Raw genomic sequence first — 20,151 nt, 5'->3', positions numbered from 1 at the left:
CATTCTCCCCTTGCCACAGCACATCCTCCCAGGGTTCCCTAGGTCCTCTCAGGGGATGTCAGAGTGCCTGGCCTTGACCCCATATGGTCTTCCCTGACCATCTCAGGTCTCGCTGATCCTCTCTTCCTCTGAACAGCACTGTCCAGACAGCTGTTTTTCAGGGTGTGATCTGAGGGTCACATATATCAGACGCCCCTGGGGAACTTGGAAAAGCAGATTCCCTGAGCCCCTCCCCCATTCAGAATTGGAATCTCTGGGACAGGCCAGGGAATCTGCATTTGTAATGATCCCTACACGGAATCTTATGAGACACGCACTGTTGGATGCCTGATCATTTACTGTCCTTCATTGCGCCAAATTGGCAGAACTGAAACACATTGCAGTGCCTGTCACAGTGTCTTACATAGAGCAGGGCTTAATAATGGCGATAAATAATGAGATGGATAAATAGATAGATAGATAGATAGATAGATAGATAATGAATGGAAAGATAGATGATGGATGGATGGATGGATGGAGAAATAGGAAGATAGATAATGGATGGATAGGTAGAAAGATAGACTGATGGATAGATAGATAATGGATGGAGAGATAGGAAGATGGATGGGTGGATGGATAAGTAGATAGATGATGGATGCATAGAGAGATAAGAAGATAGATAATGGTTAGATAGAATGATAGATGGCTAGATAGAGAATGGATGGATGGATGCATGAATAGATGAATGGATAGATAGGGAGATAAGAAGATAGATAGATAGATAGATAGATAGATAGATAGATAGATAGATGATAGATGATGGATGGATAGATAGATGATAAAGCAAAACCTTATTACAATTTTGGTCATAGTTCTGGTATCTCATGGAACTGAAGTGTGGGATGCCTGGATCTACAAAGCTGTTGAGAGCAAGGGCAGCAGGAAGATTACACTTGGACTCAGTAACCTGGCAGGACGGGGTTCAAGTTCACCACTCACTGGCTGAGTGTCTTTGGGTGAGTTACTCAATGTCTCCAAGCCTGATTTTCCCATCAGTATGAGAGTATAGTAACAGTATGTGCTCTCAGGAGTACGGTGAGCTTTGACTTAGAGGATGCAGACAGCAAGAGCCACTGTGAGCCCGGGCCCCGCACTCCCAGTCCCTCCTGTTTCTGCATGGCTGCCTCTTTCTCTCTCAAAGCCTGGCTTCTAAGACTCCTCCCTGCTTAGAGCCAACTCCTAGCTAGTTTACATCTCCTCAGAGGCAAACACCCTGAGATGGAGGCCCGTCTCTCTCAGTTTTAAACCCAAGTCCCTAGAGAAGAGAATCTGGAGGGCCTCTGGGCTCCATCACAACTCTAAGCCTCCCTGGTCAGGTACAGGAATCCACGTGGAAGGAGCTCCACCGTACCTGCCCACCCCAGTTCTCAGAGAGGGGGAGGAGGGTGGTGACAGGCTGAGCAGACACCCCAAGGCATCTACTGTGACTCCCCAGAAATAAACATCCTCCCAGCCCTAACCCCATGGCTGCTTTTCATCTCAAAGAGCCTTCCCTCCACATCTTCCTGGGGTTAAGTCCTTTAGCTTCAGAGCTATTCACCTCTCCCCCTGCTCCGTCCCTTATTCCCACAAGCCTCCCTACCAGTATGATCCTCCCAAAACTACCAGTGAGTCCTCCACTGGCCAGGTGGCGGGGAAAGTCCCTAAACGTAAGCCTTACCCTCAGGGTGCTGACAGCCTAGTTGGTAACGTCAAGCCAGCATACCCAAACTGATTGGAGATGGGCCTGGTACTAAGCCATGAGCAATGGCTCTGAGGGCACTAGGAATCCAGAGGAAGGAGAGTCCCATGTAGGCTGGACTGATCACGGAAAACTTCCTGGAGGAAGAGGAACAGGCTTGACGGCGATGGGGGTTGGGAAGAACATTCTGGACAGGCCCTGGAGGAATGGAGAAAGCCCTGCCGATAAGCTGCCCTGGTGGGAATGATTGCAGGGGAAAGGGGTGGCAGGAAGGAGAGGGAGAGAAGGCCAGCTCAGCAGGTGCTGTAATTATGGAGGGCCTCGTTGGCCAAGCATGGGCTTCCAGACTGCGTGCTGGAGGTCAGGTGAGCCACGGCCTCCCTCCCACCCGGCTCGGGCAAGCTGGCTGTCAGGCCTCCCACAAGTCCCGGTAACATGGGGGCTGCCCCATTGATTGGCCTGTGAAAGGCCACTTGGTGGGCCGGTTGCCGAGAGACGGCCCCAGAGGCCAGGGCTGGGATTAGCGAGTGGCCCTGTTTGCTCTCCTTGCTGGAAGGCAAGAGGACTTTGGTCTCAGCTTATCAAACTGCCCCGGGTTTGAAAGCCCAGGAATGCAGCCTTGGGCAAATGTGCAGTTTCACAGGACACCCATTAATCAAACAGTTCCCTCCCCTCCCTCCACCCCTAATAACCTGACTCCCACTGTACACACACGCACGCACGCACGCACGCGCGTGTGCGCGTGTGCGCGCCTGCGCACGTGCACACACACGCCCACTGCACTTTTATATGGTCTTTGTCGGGGGGGGGGGGTCTCAGCCCAGTTGGCAGCTGTGCCAGGCCCCAGTGGAGGGATTTCAGGAGAGCAGGTTGGGATACTGTGTCTCTCCCCCCAGTTTGCCTGGTGGGCCTCCCAGAGGCAGCCCTGAGTCCGGCCATGGGCTTCCACAAAGGTGTGTGGGGCTGGCCCACCACCCCACTGCGTCTTTGCTCCATACAAATAGCAACGCGTTGTCCCCCCAAGATGGAAAGAAAAACATTCTAGGCAGTAACTTCTGGAGAAAACTTTCACAAACCGTAAAAGTCTTTTTTTAAGCCTGTGGAATGAGAAAGGACATTATTTGTTCTTGTGTACAGCAGGTGGAACTATAGTAGAAAGTCCCATATCAATCCGGAGGCCAAACCTCGTGGCTTCTGACCCAAGTGCTCCCATCTCTTAAGGGCAGAGGGGTGGAGACAGGAGCCCTGAATCTAAGAAAATGGAATTTCTTAGGAATAAATGTCAAGAAAAAGTATACATGTGAGTTCCTATTAGTTAGGCTCTAGAAATCCCAAATGGGGGCACGTAGCTTCAAAATAGCTGGTTGGAGAAGGGTTGTGGGCTTGAGAAGATGGCTTGAGTTGCCTGTGGACCAACTGTGGGCTGTGGCTACCAGGTCATGGATGTCAGCCCGGGTGGCAGAAAGGCTAGAGACAAGAAGGGAGGAGGGAAAGAGCCAAGATATCCTACAGTGTTCAGACGTTGTGTAAAATACTGCATTCCACCCTGGGCAGCACACTTGAAGTTGCCCTAAATTGTGAAGGGGAGCCCCACCCAAGAGGGTGAGCTGGCCGGTGAGGACCTTCAGAGTTACGTCCGATGAGAAGTGTGTGCAGACTCTGGAGATGCATGTCCAGAGAAGTTTGCCAGCTCCCCTGGGACGCATATGTGACCATCGCTCAGCTCCGCCCGCTGCCTTCCACCCCGTGGCTTGCTGTCTTAGCACAGACACCGAGCACCTCTGGCCTGGACGCCTCCAGCAGTCCCTCCTGGACACTCTGCCCACGTGAGCAGACAGCCCTGGAAACGCCGTCTGTATCCCCCAGCCAGGGTGGCCTCGTTAAGATCCACACCTGACCCTGCCTTTCCCCGCTTAGAGCTCTGCAGTAAGCTCCCACCCACTCCCCTTGCCATGGCCTCAGAAGAAGGTCCAAATGATGCCTCCACATCCTGCAGCTGTCTGTGACCCCCACGCTCTAAGTTGCCTGCAGTTTGGGGGTGCTATATTGCACCCCCCAGCCTTTGCATACCTTGTCTGGGATGCTGATGGCCCCGGCACCCCCATCTGAGTACTCACTGCATGACCTCCAGCACCCGGCTTGCTGCGCCCTCCTCTGGGAGGTGCAGCCCCCCGCCCCCGCACCGCCCCCCAGCTCGGCAGGTTCCTCACCCTGCGGGGCCTGCTCCCCTTTCCTGTCTGACCCCTCCCCTAGACCACCTGCTGCTCACGGCCAGTCACATGTCTGCTCCCAGCCCCCAGCTCCAGGCCCAGCACCTAGCAGGTCCCCTATCCAGTATTTGCCAAATGTATGAACACCAGCTGTTTTCAAATATTTGAAAGGCTGTCATGGGGGAGAAGGGTCAGTCCTAAGCTGAGTGGCTCAAGAGGCACGATCAGGACCAGTGTGTGGGAGTGACAGAGAGGCAGGACCCTGGTGGGCTTCACCTATGACATAGGCTGCTCCCGAGGGAGTGAGCGCCTTGTCACCTGTGGTCACTGAATGGGACAGGATGGCCCCTTGAAGGGGGTGGCAGTCAAGGGGGTTTTGTTTACATGAGATCACCTCCATGCCTTCGCGCTCTGGGACTCTAAGAGTTAGTTTATTTCTATTTCGGGGCGCCCTCCACATACACACGCCAGTCATGGTGCAGAGTTGAGCTCTCCCTGTTGAGAAGCCTCAGGGCTGTTGAGGAGCAGAACGCAGCCCCAGCTAGGATGGAAAATCTGTCACCATTCTGGAGAGGCATGCTTTGTGTCTTTGGGAAGGCAATGAGATGGATGTTTGGCCATCAGCCCGCGGGCCCTTAGGAAACACTCTTCTCCACCCCAAAACCTGCGGGGCCAGCGCTTGGCTCTCACCCTCTCCTGGAGAATCAAGCATTGTGTGCTTGCCCAGAGCTGGGACTGGGGTCTTTGACATCAGATCCAACCCAGGTGCAGCAGGGGAGGGGAAGTGACCTCAGCTCAGCCAGCGCGGCTCCTTGGCCTCAGCTGGGCTGTCCTCCCTCACCGACAAGGTCACTGTTATCTGCTCTGTGAACGCGCTCGCGGGGCCTGGACGCCCTCCAAATATGTGGAGGGAGTTTTAACCTAACCCAAGACTAGAAGGCCTCCCACGCCTGACATTTTCCAAGAGCTGTAAGCTGCAGGCAAGGACAAGAAAGAGAGGCACTTGAAAGCACTTCTGCAGCCAGAGGCTGTCCACGCCACCTGCACTCGTGTACGTGCGTGTGGCACTGTGTGTGGCTGCCTGTCAGGGTGTATGCCTGTGCAACACGCGTGCGTGTGTGTGCGCGTATGTCCATACGTGTCCTGGGTGTGTGTGCACATGTGTGTGTGTGCGTGTATTGGGAAGGTGTAGAGAAGCCATTTGCCTTGGCTTCAAGGCTAGAGTTACAGAACCATTTTGTCCAGAAGCCTCTCCAAGGCTGGGAAGACAGAGAAAAATGGCCCCAATTCTCAATCTCCAACTGCTTGTTGGACGTGGTCACCAGCGGTCCCCTTGGCCCCTTTGAAATCTTGAGCTGTGAACCGTCTTCGTCCTCCACAGGAACTTCCGCTTCCCCATTGCAGTCAGACGGGCCATCGCTTCCGGAGGGTCTAATCCTCCGAGCCCCAGGGAAAGAGTGAAACGCAACGTGGGACAGTCCTGAATCCCCGCCATCCCATTGCCAGTTGTGTGATTCAGGGCAGTTAGCCTCTCTGTGCCTCAGTCTCCCCAACTGTCCAATTTGGAAATGGTCTGATGAGCTGATACCTGGGCAACACTATTACTCGCGGCTTCCCAAACCCTTGGGAATCTTCTCTCTGCATTTTTTGTGGTTCCCCACATTGTAAAGCCACTTTCGCAAAACAAAAACCAACAGAGCTATTTCCCAGCTTCCCTTCCTGCAAGGGCACAGGCCCATGACTCAGGTCGCACCAAGCGATGCCCCTGCGGGCGACTTTGAGTTGTTCGCAGGGAGGCAGGCTGGGTGGGACAGCTGCCATGGGGCGTGAGGAGTGACAGAGGCCACCGAACAGTGGCTCCCTGACCCGGCCCGTTCCATGTGGCTCTGGGAGTTGATCCCAGAGATCAACGTAGAGCCTGGAAGCTCACCCACATTCTTAAATTCTTTCCTGCCCTAATTACTAGCCGATATTGATTCTGTGGTCTGCAGCTAAGCACCCACCAACCTCTGAGAATTCACTACCACCTTAGGGCATCAAAGTGGGAGCAATTATGACTGTGTTAAATGAGACTGGATGTACAAAGAGCCTAGCTTTGTGTCTGCTTCTCTCTGTGCAAAGCCTCAGAAGACAGCCAGGCTCCTTCTTGAAGCACATGCCCTTTTCTGAGCTTTGCCATAAAGCCTGTTGGACCAAGACCCATATATGTGTGCAAAGTCTCATGCCCTGTATCTCCTGCTGTTGGTGTTTGGGAGAAGAATCCAGAGGTGGTGTGTTATGAAGACAGATTCTGGAGCAGACCCTGGAAACCCTCCTAACCTTATTGTTTCGCTTTGAGATTTTCCTCCATAGCGAATGAAGACCCACCAAGCACCAGATTCTGAGTTAAGTAGTTAGGGGAGTGTTAAAAAAAAAAAAAAAAAAGTAAACAATCCATTATCTAGTCCTAAAGAAGTTAGTTGGGTTGGGGAGACATCTCAAATGTGTGGAAGAAAAGAATGACCAATAAAAAATAGACTTGATCTTTTATTATTGAGAGGAGCAGACTGTGTACCCCAGATCCCTGTCGGGGGGATGAGATGGGTCTTGCTAGAGGGGACAGGGAGGGTTCCCAAAGGAAGCTAGACAGAACTTGGGCTTTAAAGTGTAGGCAGGACCTGGAGGGACAGAAGGTCAGGGGCAGGGGTCCCAGGATGAGGCATAAGCAGAAGTGCAGAGTGGGGAAAGCCCCTCCCTGTTCAGGGCTAATCAGCTGGAAGAGAAGGCTAATCGGCTAGAATGGAGGCTTATGGGGAAATAGAGAGAAATCTATCTGGAATTCCTGGGACTATCAAAGCCTGGATGAAGAGCTTGGGTTGCAGTCCAGGATAAACATGTGGTTGGGTTAGAACAGAGATGACATTGACTACACCTGTTTGGCCCCACTGTTCTGACCCAGAGTATTTTAAGCACCTCATTTTGATCTCATCTGCTTCTCTCCTGGAGTCAAAATACCCTGGACCCATTTTTGGAAGATTAACCCACTGTATTCTTCTACTCCTTCTACTTGACTAAAATGGCCTTGGCCTTCCTGGTCCCAAATTTAAGACACCTCTTTCAGACTTTGTCTTACTGGACCTCTCGTGTTTAATGCTATGAATCTCTCTTTTGTTCTTAAAACTCTCCTCTCATGGCTTCTGTCCAGCGTGCTCCTTGTCTCTCCTCTCCTTCCTCCGAGCATTCTGCCACCCCTGGCCCACCACACTTGTCCCTCAGATCCCAGCACCAGCACGGAGCCTGCCGGCACTTCCTCCCTCCCGCTCTCCAGCCGCCCCCCACCCTCCCACCAGTGGCCAAGCCTATTTCCTCACCGAGCTGACAAGGTCTCAGACCCAGGAGAGGCCTCTCGGCAGGGCGAGGACAGGGGACTGGCTCCCTCTCTGCTTCCGAGGCCCCCCTAGCCCCTGACTGGGGGGCAATGGGAGGGATGAGCTGGCCACAGGTGAGCAAGGCAGGAAACTGCAGTACAGCCCCAGCCATGGGACACGCTACCTCGGGCCATTCTGCTGGGCCTTCGAGCACCAACCTGTCCTGTGCAGGCCGAGGTGCTCAGCTAGCCCCTGCGTCGTTCCCCCCACCTCACCCCTCCCACCCACCCCTGATCAGGCCGGCCCATTTGTCACATTGGGTTCTTACTCTGTGTACTTCGTATATAATGGCAATACTTGCAGGGAGACATGGTACCCCAAAGTCCCCGGTTCTGGTTTTTACAAAAATAAAAAAGAGGGAGGACCCTGGAGCCTGGGGCTCCCTCTCACACTTCGTGAGCCTCCAGGCCTATCTGCTGCATTCATAAGCAGCTTGACCCTGGGCTCACAGGGGAGGGAGCTCTGTCTTCACACCACCCCCCACCCAGGGCCAGGGATCCGTTTATAGTTTTTTGACAACTGAGCGTTTCTCTTCTGTACAGGATACAATAAAAACTTCCTATGACTTGCACCTGGCATTCCTAGGCTGGTTTCATGAAAACACCTTTCTAGAATAGAGCAACACTGCTTAGTCAGCTGCCCCCAAACGTCTCTCCTCTGGGTCTGGAATTCCTCCCAGTGCGCCATCTTTGGGTCGGGGCCCCTTCTCTATGCAAAAAAAAAAAAAAAAAAACCACACACACACACAAACTGCCAACTGCCATCTACCTGCTGATGACACATCACCACCCAGGTCTCTCCCAGAGTTTCAGGCATGCATGCTCAAGTACCTGGATTTGACCAGCTCCTGATGAGGGGAACAAAATACAGGCATTCCAGACACCTTCAATTCAACATTTCCAAGAACAAAGTCATGATTCCCAACCTCCCACCACCCATAGCTCTTCATCAAACTGCTTTCCCTCCCTCTGTTAATGGGCACTAACAACCACCTAGTGATCCAGGCTGGAAATGAGGGAATCGTCCTTTTCTTCCTCCCTCGGCCCCAGCCCCTACTAATCAGGGTCCCTCCAGACCTCCCCTCCATCTCTGCCCTGTCCTCCCACACTGCCCCTCCTCACTCAGGGCTCCCAGCATTTCTCGCCAGCTCTGCGTTACCCACTGCCTGGGTGCTCAGCCCCTGTGTCACCCACTCCACTAGCATGAGCTCTTGGACATACGGATGTGACCCCGTCACCCACCTCCTTCCTGCATCTTTCAGTGAGTCCCCATTGCTCAAAATAAAGTCCAAGCTCTTTAGTGGAGCACATCTGCCCCTCTGTGACACGGCCCTGCCTCCTTCTCCAGCCTTTATCTTTCACTCTCCCACTGCCTTCTCCATGCTCGTAATCATTACCTGCCTATGGTTCCCCAAGACCGTCATGCTGTTTTCTGCCCCAATGCCTTTACCTGAGCTGTTTCCTCAGCCTGTGTTATGGACTGAGTATTTGTGTCCCCCCCAAACTGTGTATGTTGAGATCCTAACCCTCAGTGTGATGGTATGAGGCAGCAGGGCCTTTGGGAGATGATTAGGTCATAACGGTGAAGCCCTCAGGAATGCAATTAGTGCCCTTATAGAAGAGACTCCAGAGAGCTCCCTCCCCCTTTCCACCATGTGAGGACACAGCAAGAAGACAGCTGTCTAAAAACCAGGAAGCAGGTCCTCACTAGACACTGAATCTGCTAGACCTTGATCTTGGACTTCCCAACCTCCAGAACTGTGAGAAATAAATTTGTAGTTTATATATATAAGCCACCAGTCGATGGTATTCTAGAATGGACTACTGTCCCTGGAGAGCCCGTCCTTCCCTCCTTTATGTAGATAATGCCTATCTACCTTGCAGGATGCATCTCAGGAAACTTCTCTTCCAGGAAGCTTTCTTACCCCAGACTGGATTGAGCGCTCTCCTCCATGCCCCGATGCACCCCATACAAAAACACAGCAGTGTGAATGTTCTTAACACTACTGAACCGTGCACTTAAAGAATGGGTAAGATAATAAGTTTCATGTTATGTATATTTTACCACAACTAAAAATAACAAACATTTACTGTACTGTACTGATTTTATCTGATTATAGCCATATCTTCCCCACTAGCCTTTGAGGTAAAGGCCTGCGATAATGTCTTATCCAGCTTTGTAAACCTGTCACCTAGCACTGTGCCTGGCACAAAGTGGGAGCCCCATTCATTTTGTCAAATGGAACCAAACTAAACTGCAGGATGCTTTGGAAGTGGGGCTGGCCAGGGAACAGGGAGGACAGGGTGGAGCCTGGTACAGAAGCCAAAGTATAGGGGATCAAGTTCAACCATGAGCACGTTCCTTCTTTCTCTGAGGAAATCTTCTGAAACCAGAAGGGATCCGTGAGGTAGGTGATTAGGCAAGTCGAGGGACACATAGATATCCTTCTGCTCCCTGGGACTGCTTCTCAGTAGGGTTCTTTGCCCTTTGAGGAGGTGTTGAGCCTAGGTCAGAACAGCAAGGTCAATGGGGAGAAAGGGAAAGCATGTGGAACCCTCGGGCCACAGGACTTTCTGCTTAGAGGATAAGCAGGGGACAGAGCAATAAGCTAAAAGACGTCATGGGAGAAGCAAGGAGACAAATCCAGAAGGTGGGAGACTGCGCACAGCTATTAGCTCCAGTCTCACCAGCACATTGGCACCACTAGATAAAAGAGCCTTAAGGAGGGGACGTCTGGGTGACTCAGTCAGTTAAGCCTCTGTCTTCGGCTCAGGTCATGATCCCTGGGTCCTGGGATCGAGTCCCGCATAGGGCTCCCTGCTCAGTTGGGAGGCTGTTTCTCCCTCTCCCTCTGCCTGCCGTGCCCCTGCTCATGTTCTCTCTCTCTCTTTCTCTCTCTCTGAGAAATAAATAAATAAAATATTTTTTCTAAAAAAGAGCATTAAGGGGTAAAACAACCAGGTGCAATGCATGATCACAGTTTAGAGTCTAGTTAAGACATCTAGAGAAATTTGAATACAAAAATGGGTATTTAGAGGAAAATAAGCAACCCATTAATTTTTTTGTATTATAATGTTATTTTGACTGTGTAAGAAAATGGTCTTTTTTTTTAGAGATACATGGTGAAATACTTGCAGGCATTATGTTTTGATAGCTGTAATTCACTTTAAAATGCTCCATCAAAGACAGTGAGTTTGGAAGGGAAAATGTTATTTTCTCAACTTCAAGTTAGAGATGCTGTGAGTTAATAGCAATTATCTTATGAAAGTAATTACAACTGTTGGGGCACCTGGTTGGTTAAGCGGCTGCCTTGGGCTCTGGTCATGATCCCAGGGTCCTGGGATGGAGCCCCACGTCGGGATTCCTGCTCAGCGGGGAGCCTGCTTCTCCCTCTCCTTCTGCTGCTCCCCCTGCTTGTGCTCTCGCTCTCTGTCTGTCAAATAAATAAATAAAATCTTAAAAAAAAAAAAGGAAAGTAATTACAACTGTTGAGTTTATGCTGATAATAGATTTATATCATGTTGTCTGTGGTGTATAACAAGTCAAATTATTTATAACTTTGTCATACAAAGAGCTGTGTAGGTGTGTGTTATGGACTGAATGCTTCTGTCCCCGCCCCCCCATTCATATGTTGAAACTCTAAACTCCAATGTGATAGTTGTTTGGAGAAGTGATCTTTGGGAGCTAATTAGGGTTCAGTGAGGTAAAGAGGGTGGGGTTAGTTCCCTTATAAGAAGAGAAAGGGATAAGAAGCTCATGGTCTATCTCATCTATGTGAGAAATAAGGAATAGAGCCCTCACCAGAACCTGACCATGATGGTACCCTGATCTCAGACTTCCCAGCTTCCAGAACTGTGAGAAATAAGTGTTTGTTGTTTAAGGCCCTCACTCTATGATATTCCTGTTATAGTAGCCCAAACAAAATAAGTCAGTTTGAGTGAAGTCAACGTATCCAGTCAAAATTATTTTAATGACAAAGGGAGAACCTTGGATGTCTGGGACTATGTATGTGCAATTAATGGGGAGTCTGAGAGCTAGTTGGGAGGGACATCAAATGCCTGAGAAGTGACTCAGAGAATGAATGAAACAATACTTGGCAATGGCCAAGACCATTTAGATCCAAAGAGCAACAGAGCCCAGAAGAGCAACTTAAGAATCAGAAGCCGAGTCTGGGCTGGGCTGAAAATCCAGGAGCCAAAACCTGGGGAAGTTTGAGCAGATGTTGGGGAAGCAAAGACGAGGAGCCCAGAGGAAGGACTTTGGGACAGGCAACACACAGAAACTATGTTTTGTATATGCTGTGGTCCTCCTCAGCACGTGGCCCGTGTGACACCTGTCCAGTTAGGATCACAAGTATCAAACCAACTCTACAGCCTAAGGGTGGCCATGCTGGAGAGAGTGAGTGTACGTGCAAGTGTGCATGCACACACATCTGTGTTTGTCTTGGTGTCTGGCCCACAGCAAACAGAAGGGATTCCTATGAGAGCCACGCACATTAATATTAGTGAAATCTGGGTTGACTGTCTTAAAGTGAGTTTACTAAAACTTAAACCATGAAAACCAGACCAATACGGTAATTTAGGTTAAGGGCAAATAGCTGTATACATCTCAATGGTCTTGGAGGACATTACTGTATTACTGTGAAGTATTATGATGCCTCTTTATCATCAAGACAAAGTTACATACAGCAGTACCCTTCATTTAGGGTGCCAGGGAGTTCTATGCCAGTTTTGGGGTCATCAAACATTATTGACATATTTTAAAGTGATATTTTCAAGGAGTGTCATTTATCAGAATATTAGTGCTACAAATATCTCATGTACACACAAACACCACATAACTGAGGGTGACTGTAATAGAATAGCCTGAATGAGTTTGTTTCCAGGGTAGATCAAAACTTTTAAAAAATACTGTTCCTTTACTTTTCTACATGCAAAAACTCAGCAATTCTCGGGCCAAAGGAAACCAAGAGAGCATGAAGAAATGTTCTTTATCATGATCAAAAATTATTAATGATGACTCAAGTCCTAGAGATGTATTTAGTTGGCTTCCAAAAGAGTCCACCAAAAGACACATTTGAAAACTAACTTGTGTGTGTGGACTGAAATACATTTCTCTTGCAAAGAACATAGGTGTATATTTGTATTATTAGACTAAGGAGTGAGGGAAGATAAGACGCCATCTATCCCATTTGCACTGAATGAGCTTTTGTGTCCATCCTACCTTCCCCAAATACCCGATGCATCCCACAATGAGGGACTCACCCCCTCCCAAAGCAGTCCTCTCCGGATTTGCAATGCTGTTTTCAACACTTCTTCTCTGGAGTATGGTGCCATGCATTTCCCCAGACTTCCACCTGTAATCCTAGCTGGATTTCTGAGAAAGTTAGGACTCTAGGTTGCACATACAAAAACCAGCTGGTTAGTTTTTAAGCTAAGGAGACTTTAGATTAACCATGCAGGATGTCTCCCGGGATCTCAGGGCAGAAATGCAGAAAAAAATAAAGCCAAACATAATGAAGGCCCTGAGCTTCTCTCCGTCTTACTGCCAAGCTCTTTTGGATGAGTTCAATTCAAAGGAAGTCCATTTCAAGAGAAGAGTCCAATTTATTTCTCAGCAAAGCACCTTTCTGTGCTATGGTGTCCCAAAAACGATTGGGTGGTGAGGGAGGTGGCTGTCCATTTTTCCCAAGGTCACAGTTCAAGAAATGCAGAAAAATGGACTCCCAATCTCACAGAACTAAAAGGTGTCCCCTGCAAAGTCCAGCCATCCTTCTTCAGAGCAGCCTTTCAAATACCCAAGTCCAGGGTCATGTCTCCTTTGGATCTTCTGCCAAAAATTCTTCAGTCATCTGTCACCTGACCTGACTGTGTGTCCCTTCCCCATCATGACCGGTATCTAACGGAGTTGTTACCCAAGACCTCATTGTAGGCATTTACGGATACTTGAAAAAATCTAATTTTTCCAACATAATGACTATTCTCATATAGCCTTAGCTAGGGAAAGTGAGCTGGTCTCTGGATTTCCATACCACCTGAGACACACTTCTTACCAAGTGATATGAGCCCTGAGGGGAAAGAAACACACAAGTGATGAGAACAAATATCAATGGCTCAAATGTTCACACTGGGAGAACAACTGTTCCAAAGTTCTCAGATTTTAGGAAGGAAACAAGTCAGACAGAGATTGGAAAAGATTTGCCATATACACAAGTTACTTGAGCAATAAAACCAGGGATATTCCTTGATTCCTATTCTTTAGCTCAAATCATGTCCAGGGGCCAGGTTCTTGGCTTCTCACAATACTATGTGAGTTTATACAATCAAACTGTGTTCCCCAAGATATTGGTTCCAGCTACGCTTTCATGGCACAAACAAGCTTCATATGCCTGTTTCCTCATCTGTAATGTGAGGATAGTGACAGATTTCACAGGGTGGTTGCAAGGGTAAAACTAAACATTATACATATTCTCCCATCAAACGTGATCAATGAATAAATCATCACCATCATCATTATTATCATTGTCATTCTGAGACCCAACTTCATAGAGTAGAAAAGGTTCAAGGCCACAAAGCAACAGGATCATCCAATTATTCAACAATGGATCATCTTCCATGCACAAGTCCCTGTCCACCTGCTTTCCTTTGGGAACTCCAATTAAATGCATACAGGTGTGCCTCGTTTTATGGTGCTCCGTTTTATTGCACTTTGCAGATACTGTGTTTTTTACAAATGGACAGTTTGCATCAACTCTGCCTCGAGCAAGTGCCTAGGTACAATTTTTCCAACAGTATTTGCTCATTTTGTGTCTCTGTGTCACATTTTGGTCATTCTCACAGTATTTCAAACTTTTCATTATTATTCTATGTGTTATGGTGATCTGTGATCAGTGAGTGATCTTTGATGTTACTATTGTCATTGTTTGGGGGCACCATGAACCGCAGCCATGTAAGGTAGCGAACTTAATAAATGACGTGTGTACTCTGACTACTTTACCAATTAGCCATTATTCCATTTCCTTCCCTCTCATAGGCCTCCCTATTTGCTGAGACACAACAATATTGAAATTAGACCAATTAATAACCCTGCAAGGGCCTCTAAGAGTTCAAGTGAAAGGAAGAGTCTCATGTCTTTCACTTTAAATCAAAAGCTAGAAATGATGAAGCTTAGTGAGGAAGGCATGTTGAAAGCCAAGATAGGCTGACAGCTAGGCCTCTTGCACCCAACAATTAGTCAACTTGTGAATGCAAAGGAAATGTTCCTGAAGGAAATTAAAAGTGTTACTCTGGTGAACACACAAATGATAAGAAAGTGAAACAGCCTTACTGCTGGTGTGGAGAAAGTTTGAGTGGTCTGGTAGAAGATCAAACCAGCCACCCCATTCCCTTAAGCCAAAGGCTGATCCAGAGCAAGACCCTAACTCTCTTCGGTTCCATGAAGCCGGGAGAGGTGAAGAAGCAGCAAGAGAAAACTCTGAAGTTGCAGAAGCTGGTTCATGAGGTTTAAGGAAAGAGCCATCTCCATAACATAAAGGTAAAGGTGAAGCAGCAAGTGCTGATGTAGAAGTTGCAGCAAGGTTTCCAGAAGATCGAGCTCAGATAATTAATGAAGATGGCTACACTAAACAACAGATTTTCAATGTTGATGAAACAGCCTTCTATTGGAAGAAGATGCCATCTAGGACTTCAGAGCTAGAGAGGAGAAGTCAATGCCTGGCTTCAAACCTTAAAGAACAGGCTGACTCTCTAGTTCAGGGCTAAAGCAGCTGGTGACTTTAAGTTGAAGTCAATGCTCTCTTATCATTCTGCCAACCCTAGGGCTCTTTAAGATTTATGCTATATTTACTTACCTGTGTTCCATAAATGGAATATCAAAGCCTGGATGACAGCACATCTGCATACAACATGGTTTACTGAATATTTTAAGCCCACTGTTGAGACTACTACTCAGAAGAAAAGATTCCTTTCAAAGTAAGCCTGCTTATTGACAATGTACCTGTGTCACCCAAGAGCTCTGATGGAGATGGACAACCAGATGAATGTTGTCTGTCTGCTAACAGAGCATCCATTCTGTAGCCCATGGATCAAGAATAATTTTGACTCTCAAGGCATCTTATTTAAGAAACACATCTTGCAAGGCTATAGCTGCCACAGATAGTGATTCCTCTGACGGATTTAGGCAAAGTAAATTGAGAATCTTCTGGAAAGGATTCACCATTCTAGAGGCCCTTCAGAACATTTGTGATTCATGGGAAGAGATAAAAATATCAGCATTAATAGGAGTTTGGAAAACGTTGATTCCAACCCTCATCGATGACTTTGAGGGGTTCAAGACTTCCGTGGGGAAAGTGACTGCAGATGGGTGGGAATAGCAAGAGAACTAGAATTAGAGGTGGAGCCTGAAGATATGACTGAATTGCTGCATCTCATGATACAACTTGAACTGCTGAAGAGGTGCTTCATAGGGATGAGCAAAAGAAGTGACTTCTTAAGAGAGAACCTGCTCCTGGTGAAGATGCTATAAAGCCTGTTGAAATGACAACAAAGCATTTAGAGTATTACATAAACTTAGTTGATAAAGCAGTGGCAGGATTTGAGATGACTGACCTCAGTTTTGAAAGAAGTTCTAACGTAGGTAAAATCTAATATAAAACAGCATCTCATGCTACAGGGAAATCATTTATGGGAAAACAAGAGTCAATCAAGCAGTAAATGTCATCATAGTCTTATTTTAAGAAATTGCTACAGCCACCCCAGCCTTCGGCAGCCACCACCCTGATCAGTCAGCAGTCATCAACACTGAGGTAAGACCCTCCGTCAGCAAAAAAAAAAAATTATGATTTGTTGAAAGCTGAGATGATGGTCAACATTTTTTAGCAATAAACTGCTTTTATTTATTTTTTATTTATTTGCTTGTTTTTTAGAGAGAGAGCACAAGCAGGAGTGGCCTGGAGGGGCAGAGGGAGAAAGAGAGAGAAAATCTCAAGCAGGCTCAACACTCAGCACAGAGCCTGATGCAGGGCTTGATCTCATGACCCTGAGATCATGACCTGAGCTGAAGTCAGATGCTTAACCAACAGAGCCACCCAGGCGCCCCTGTACATTGCTTTTTTAGACATAATGTTATTGTACACTTAATAGACCATAGTATAGTGTAAACATAACTTTTATATGCACTGGGAAACCAAAAAACTCATTTGATTTACTTTATTGCGATATTTGCTTTATTGCAGTGGTCTGCAACTGAACCAGCAATATCTCCAAGATATGCCTGTATTAAAAGCCACTTGAAGTTGTCCCACAGCTCACTGGGGCTCTGCAGGTTTTCCCAGTTCTTTTCTCTGTGTTTCATATTGAATACTTTCCATTGTTATTTCTTCAAGTTCACTAATCTTTTTTGCTGGATATCAAGTCTGCTATTAATGTCATCCTGTCTAGCTTTTATCTCAGACATTCTTTCTCATCTCTAAAAGTTACATTGAATCTCTTTTTATATGTTCCACATCACACTCGTGTTTTTCTCTATCATGTTCAATGTATAGAATATACTTATAATACCTATTTTAGTGTCCTTGTCTACTAATTCTATCACCTGTCTCACTTCTGAGTTTGTTTCTATTGATTGATAGTTCTCTTCATTATGGGTCTTATTTTCCTGCTTGTTTGCATGCTTGGTAATTTTTAATTGGCTGAGAGACATAGTGAATTAATTTTACCTTCTTGGGTCCTGGATATTTTTGTATTCCTTTCAATGTTCTTGAGTTTTGTTCTGGGATTGAGTTAAGTTGCTGGGAAACAACTTGTTCCTTTCAAGGCACGTGTGTAAGATTTGCTAGTCAGGACCAGCGCAGCGCTAAGTCTTGGGCTCATCGGACTTACTGCCACTATGGAGGCTGTAACCATCTGAGTCCTCTACCCAGTGCCCCGAGTATTACCAGGTGTTCCACTCTGGCTTGTGGGAACACGAACTATCACTAATCTGTGTGAACCCTGGGGACGGTTATGCCTATTCCTTGAAGGCGTTCTTTTCCTGACCTCCAGTAGTTTCCTTGCATGAATGCATCTGTCAGTGCTCTTCTGACTACTTGAGGGGACCCTGTGAAGGTCTCCAGGCAGCTCTCTCCTCTCCACGGCTCTGTTCTGTGCACTCTACCCTCCCCAAGGAGACTGCCAATCTCCACCTGGATCTCCCCTGCCAGTGCTACAGACTAGAAACTTTCTCCTCTTCCCCTTCTCTCAGGGATCCCTGCCCTGCCCTGCCTATTATTCGTCGTCGTCTACAAACCATCGTTTCATATACTGTGTCCTGTTTCTCAATTGTTCAAGGTGAAGTTGATTCTGGTGTCTGTCACTCCATCTTGGCTGGATATGGAAGTCCTGCTTCAACTTTTAGAGGCCATGGCTCTTCTTCCTCACTGAGCACAAACCCCGGAGGATGCAGGGATGGGGGCCGCTGCTGCCATTTTACTTCTTCCAGGAGCCTGAGCCCAAAGCCAGCACAGTAGAAAGCAGAGCCAAGAGACGGCGAGAAACAGAGCCCTGGTGCTGTTGTCTGAGCCCTGCATGAGACTGGTTTGTGAGACATCCTGGCTGGATGAGTTGGAGGGGGCTGGGGTGGGGAGGGTAGGAAATCCCTTTGTTCAGGCCAGTTGGGGCCAGGGTTCCCTAGCATTTGAAGTGAATGAGGCTTACATGATTTGCTTTTCTATTTAAAAACACGTATGAATACTAGCACGTGTCTTTTAGAACTGGGGCAAAGGTTAAAGAAAATATCCTGTCATCCTGCATACTGCAGGTGCTCAGTAAATGCTAGCCCTCTCTCTCTCATCCTTGGGTCTCTGCTTCTTCCTTCATGTTTTGATCTGGCCTTCAAAGCGGATCCAACGCTCTCTCCTGCCACCTCTCCAACTCCCTTTCTTTCCAGTTACTGGCTGGTCTGTTCCTCGGTTTCCCTCCGAGCAGAGGCCGGGCTTTATAGTTAATATCCTGCCGCCTCTGATTGCAGCTTTAAGAGGTGTAACATTTGATAAGCTCCATTTAGCTTGGCTGTGCTGCATTGTTTAAATTATTCAAAGACAGATTGCTCCCCTGCCCTTCCCTCCCCCTCCCCCAAGGATTTCTGCTCTACTGAGCTTGCCGCCTGCAAGTTACCAGGAAATAAGGAAGGGAATCAGCAGGGCAGTTTCTCACTGTAAGGCTGAAAATCAGTTCCAGCCGTTGTTCTACACCCATCACACCCCATTATTCCCTGCTAATTGCAAGCCTGGTATGCAGGTTAACTCTTTGAGAACAATGCTGGCTTTGATTGCTAAGGAGGCGCAGGGCTGCCCCTTCATCCCTCCCCCTCGCCCTCCCCAGGCCTCTCCCCCCATCCTCAGCTGACTCGGCCTGTCTGGGATTCCAAGGGTCTCACTTTGGGGCAGAGGAAATCTGTTCCCCAGGCGTTCTAAGGGGAGCGCGGAACACAGCCTTAGAAGCCTCGGACCTAAGTGATGGCGGAGACAGACAACCCAGCCCCACTGCCTTGGCTGGCAGACTCAGAAAACACTCACTCTTCCTAGCCCAAAACTAGGATGGGGAGCACTCAGCCAGAGCCTGGAGACATGTCTCCCGTTCATCACTCAGCAGAGCCGTTTGCTTAGAATACCCTGAATAAATGAGGATGGTTGGCAGGCACCCTGAATGGGGAAATGTTATTTGGGGGACCATGTATTTCACTGGCCTAGATTTGACAGCTATTCACTTGGAGCAAATAATAATAATAATAATAATAATAATAATAATGATAATAGTAAGAGAGGCCATACAGCTTGCAAAGCCTAAAAGATTTACTATCTGTTTCTTTACAGAAAAAGTTTGCTGACCCCTGACCTAGAACTCAGATTAAAAGAGACTGAGGACTGATGAGCACTGGGTGTTATACGCAGCTAATGAATCATTGAACACGACATCAAAAACTAGTGATGTACTATATGCTGTTTAACTGAACATAATAAAAATAAAGTAAACTAAAATAAAGAAAAAAGACTAAGAAGACCTGACCACTAACTACAAGACATGAGCCTGTCCTGAATTGGATCCTGGGCCAGAAAAAGGGCATTAGCAAAACAATTGGCAAAATCTGAATAAACCCTGCAGATTAGATCACAAAGGGCATCCATGTGAACTTTCTCATTTTGGTCATTATACTGTGCTTCTGTAAGATGTTAACATTTGGGGAATCTGGGTTATGTGGGAGTTCTTCATACTCTTCTTGCAACTCTCTTGTGAGTTTGAAATTGTTGTGAGAAAAAAAAAAAAAGAAAGATTTACCAAAAACTAGTAAGGAGATGGAGAATCTTCCTCCCCAGAATTGCAGGGACCTGGGGAAAGCAGCTTTAGGGTAAGGAGGCACACTCCCAGCAGTGGAGGCTACACTCACCGGGGGACCTAAGTGTAAGCTGGGGGACCCAGATGCTGCAGAAAACATAGGTTTTTGGAAAGACCTGGAACGAGGAGGGAGGGGGAAACAAGACGGTAGAAGGATGTCCGTGTGGTGATCCCTACGCATAAAACCACCAGCCTTATGAAGTACGAGTGTGATTGGATTTCTTTTTTAAGAACTCAAGGGTCCAAAGCGGTGCTAGCTGCAGGAGCGAAACTCCTGGCACACCTGGATGTAGCAGTGGAGAGGGGGACCATGAGGAAGTGAGGGCAGCCATTCAACACCTCTCAGGAGGCCTTGGGCCTTACCCAGCCTGGGAAACGGGACTGAGCCAAGCTCACCTAAACTGCCAAGGGGTAGAGCGGTCTCAGATGCTGGGTTACTCTCTCCA

The sequence above is a fragment of the Halichoerus grypus genome, chromosome 3, assembly GCF_964656455.1.
Source record: "Halichoerus grypus chromosome 3, mHalGry1.hap1.1, whole genome shotgun sequence".
Taxonomy (NCBI): domain Eukaryota; kingdom Metazoa; phylum Chordata; class Mammalia; order Carnivora; family Phocidae; genus Halichoerus; species Halichoerus grypus.
Note: the sequence above shows the minus strand (reverse complement) of the source record.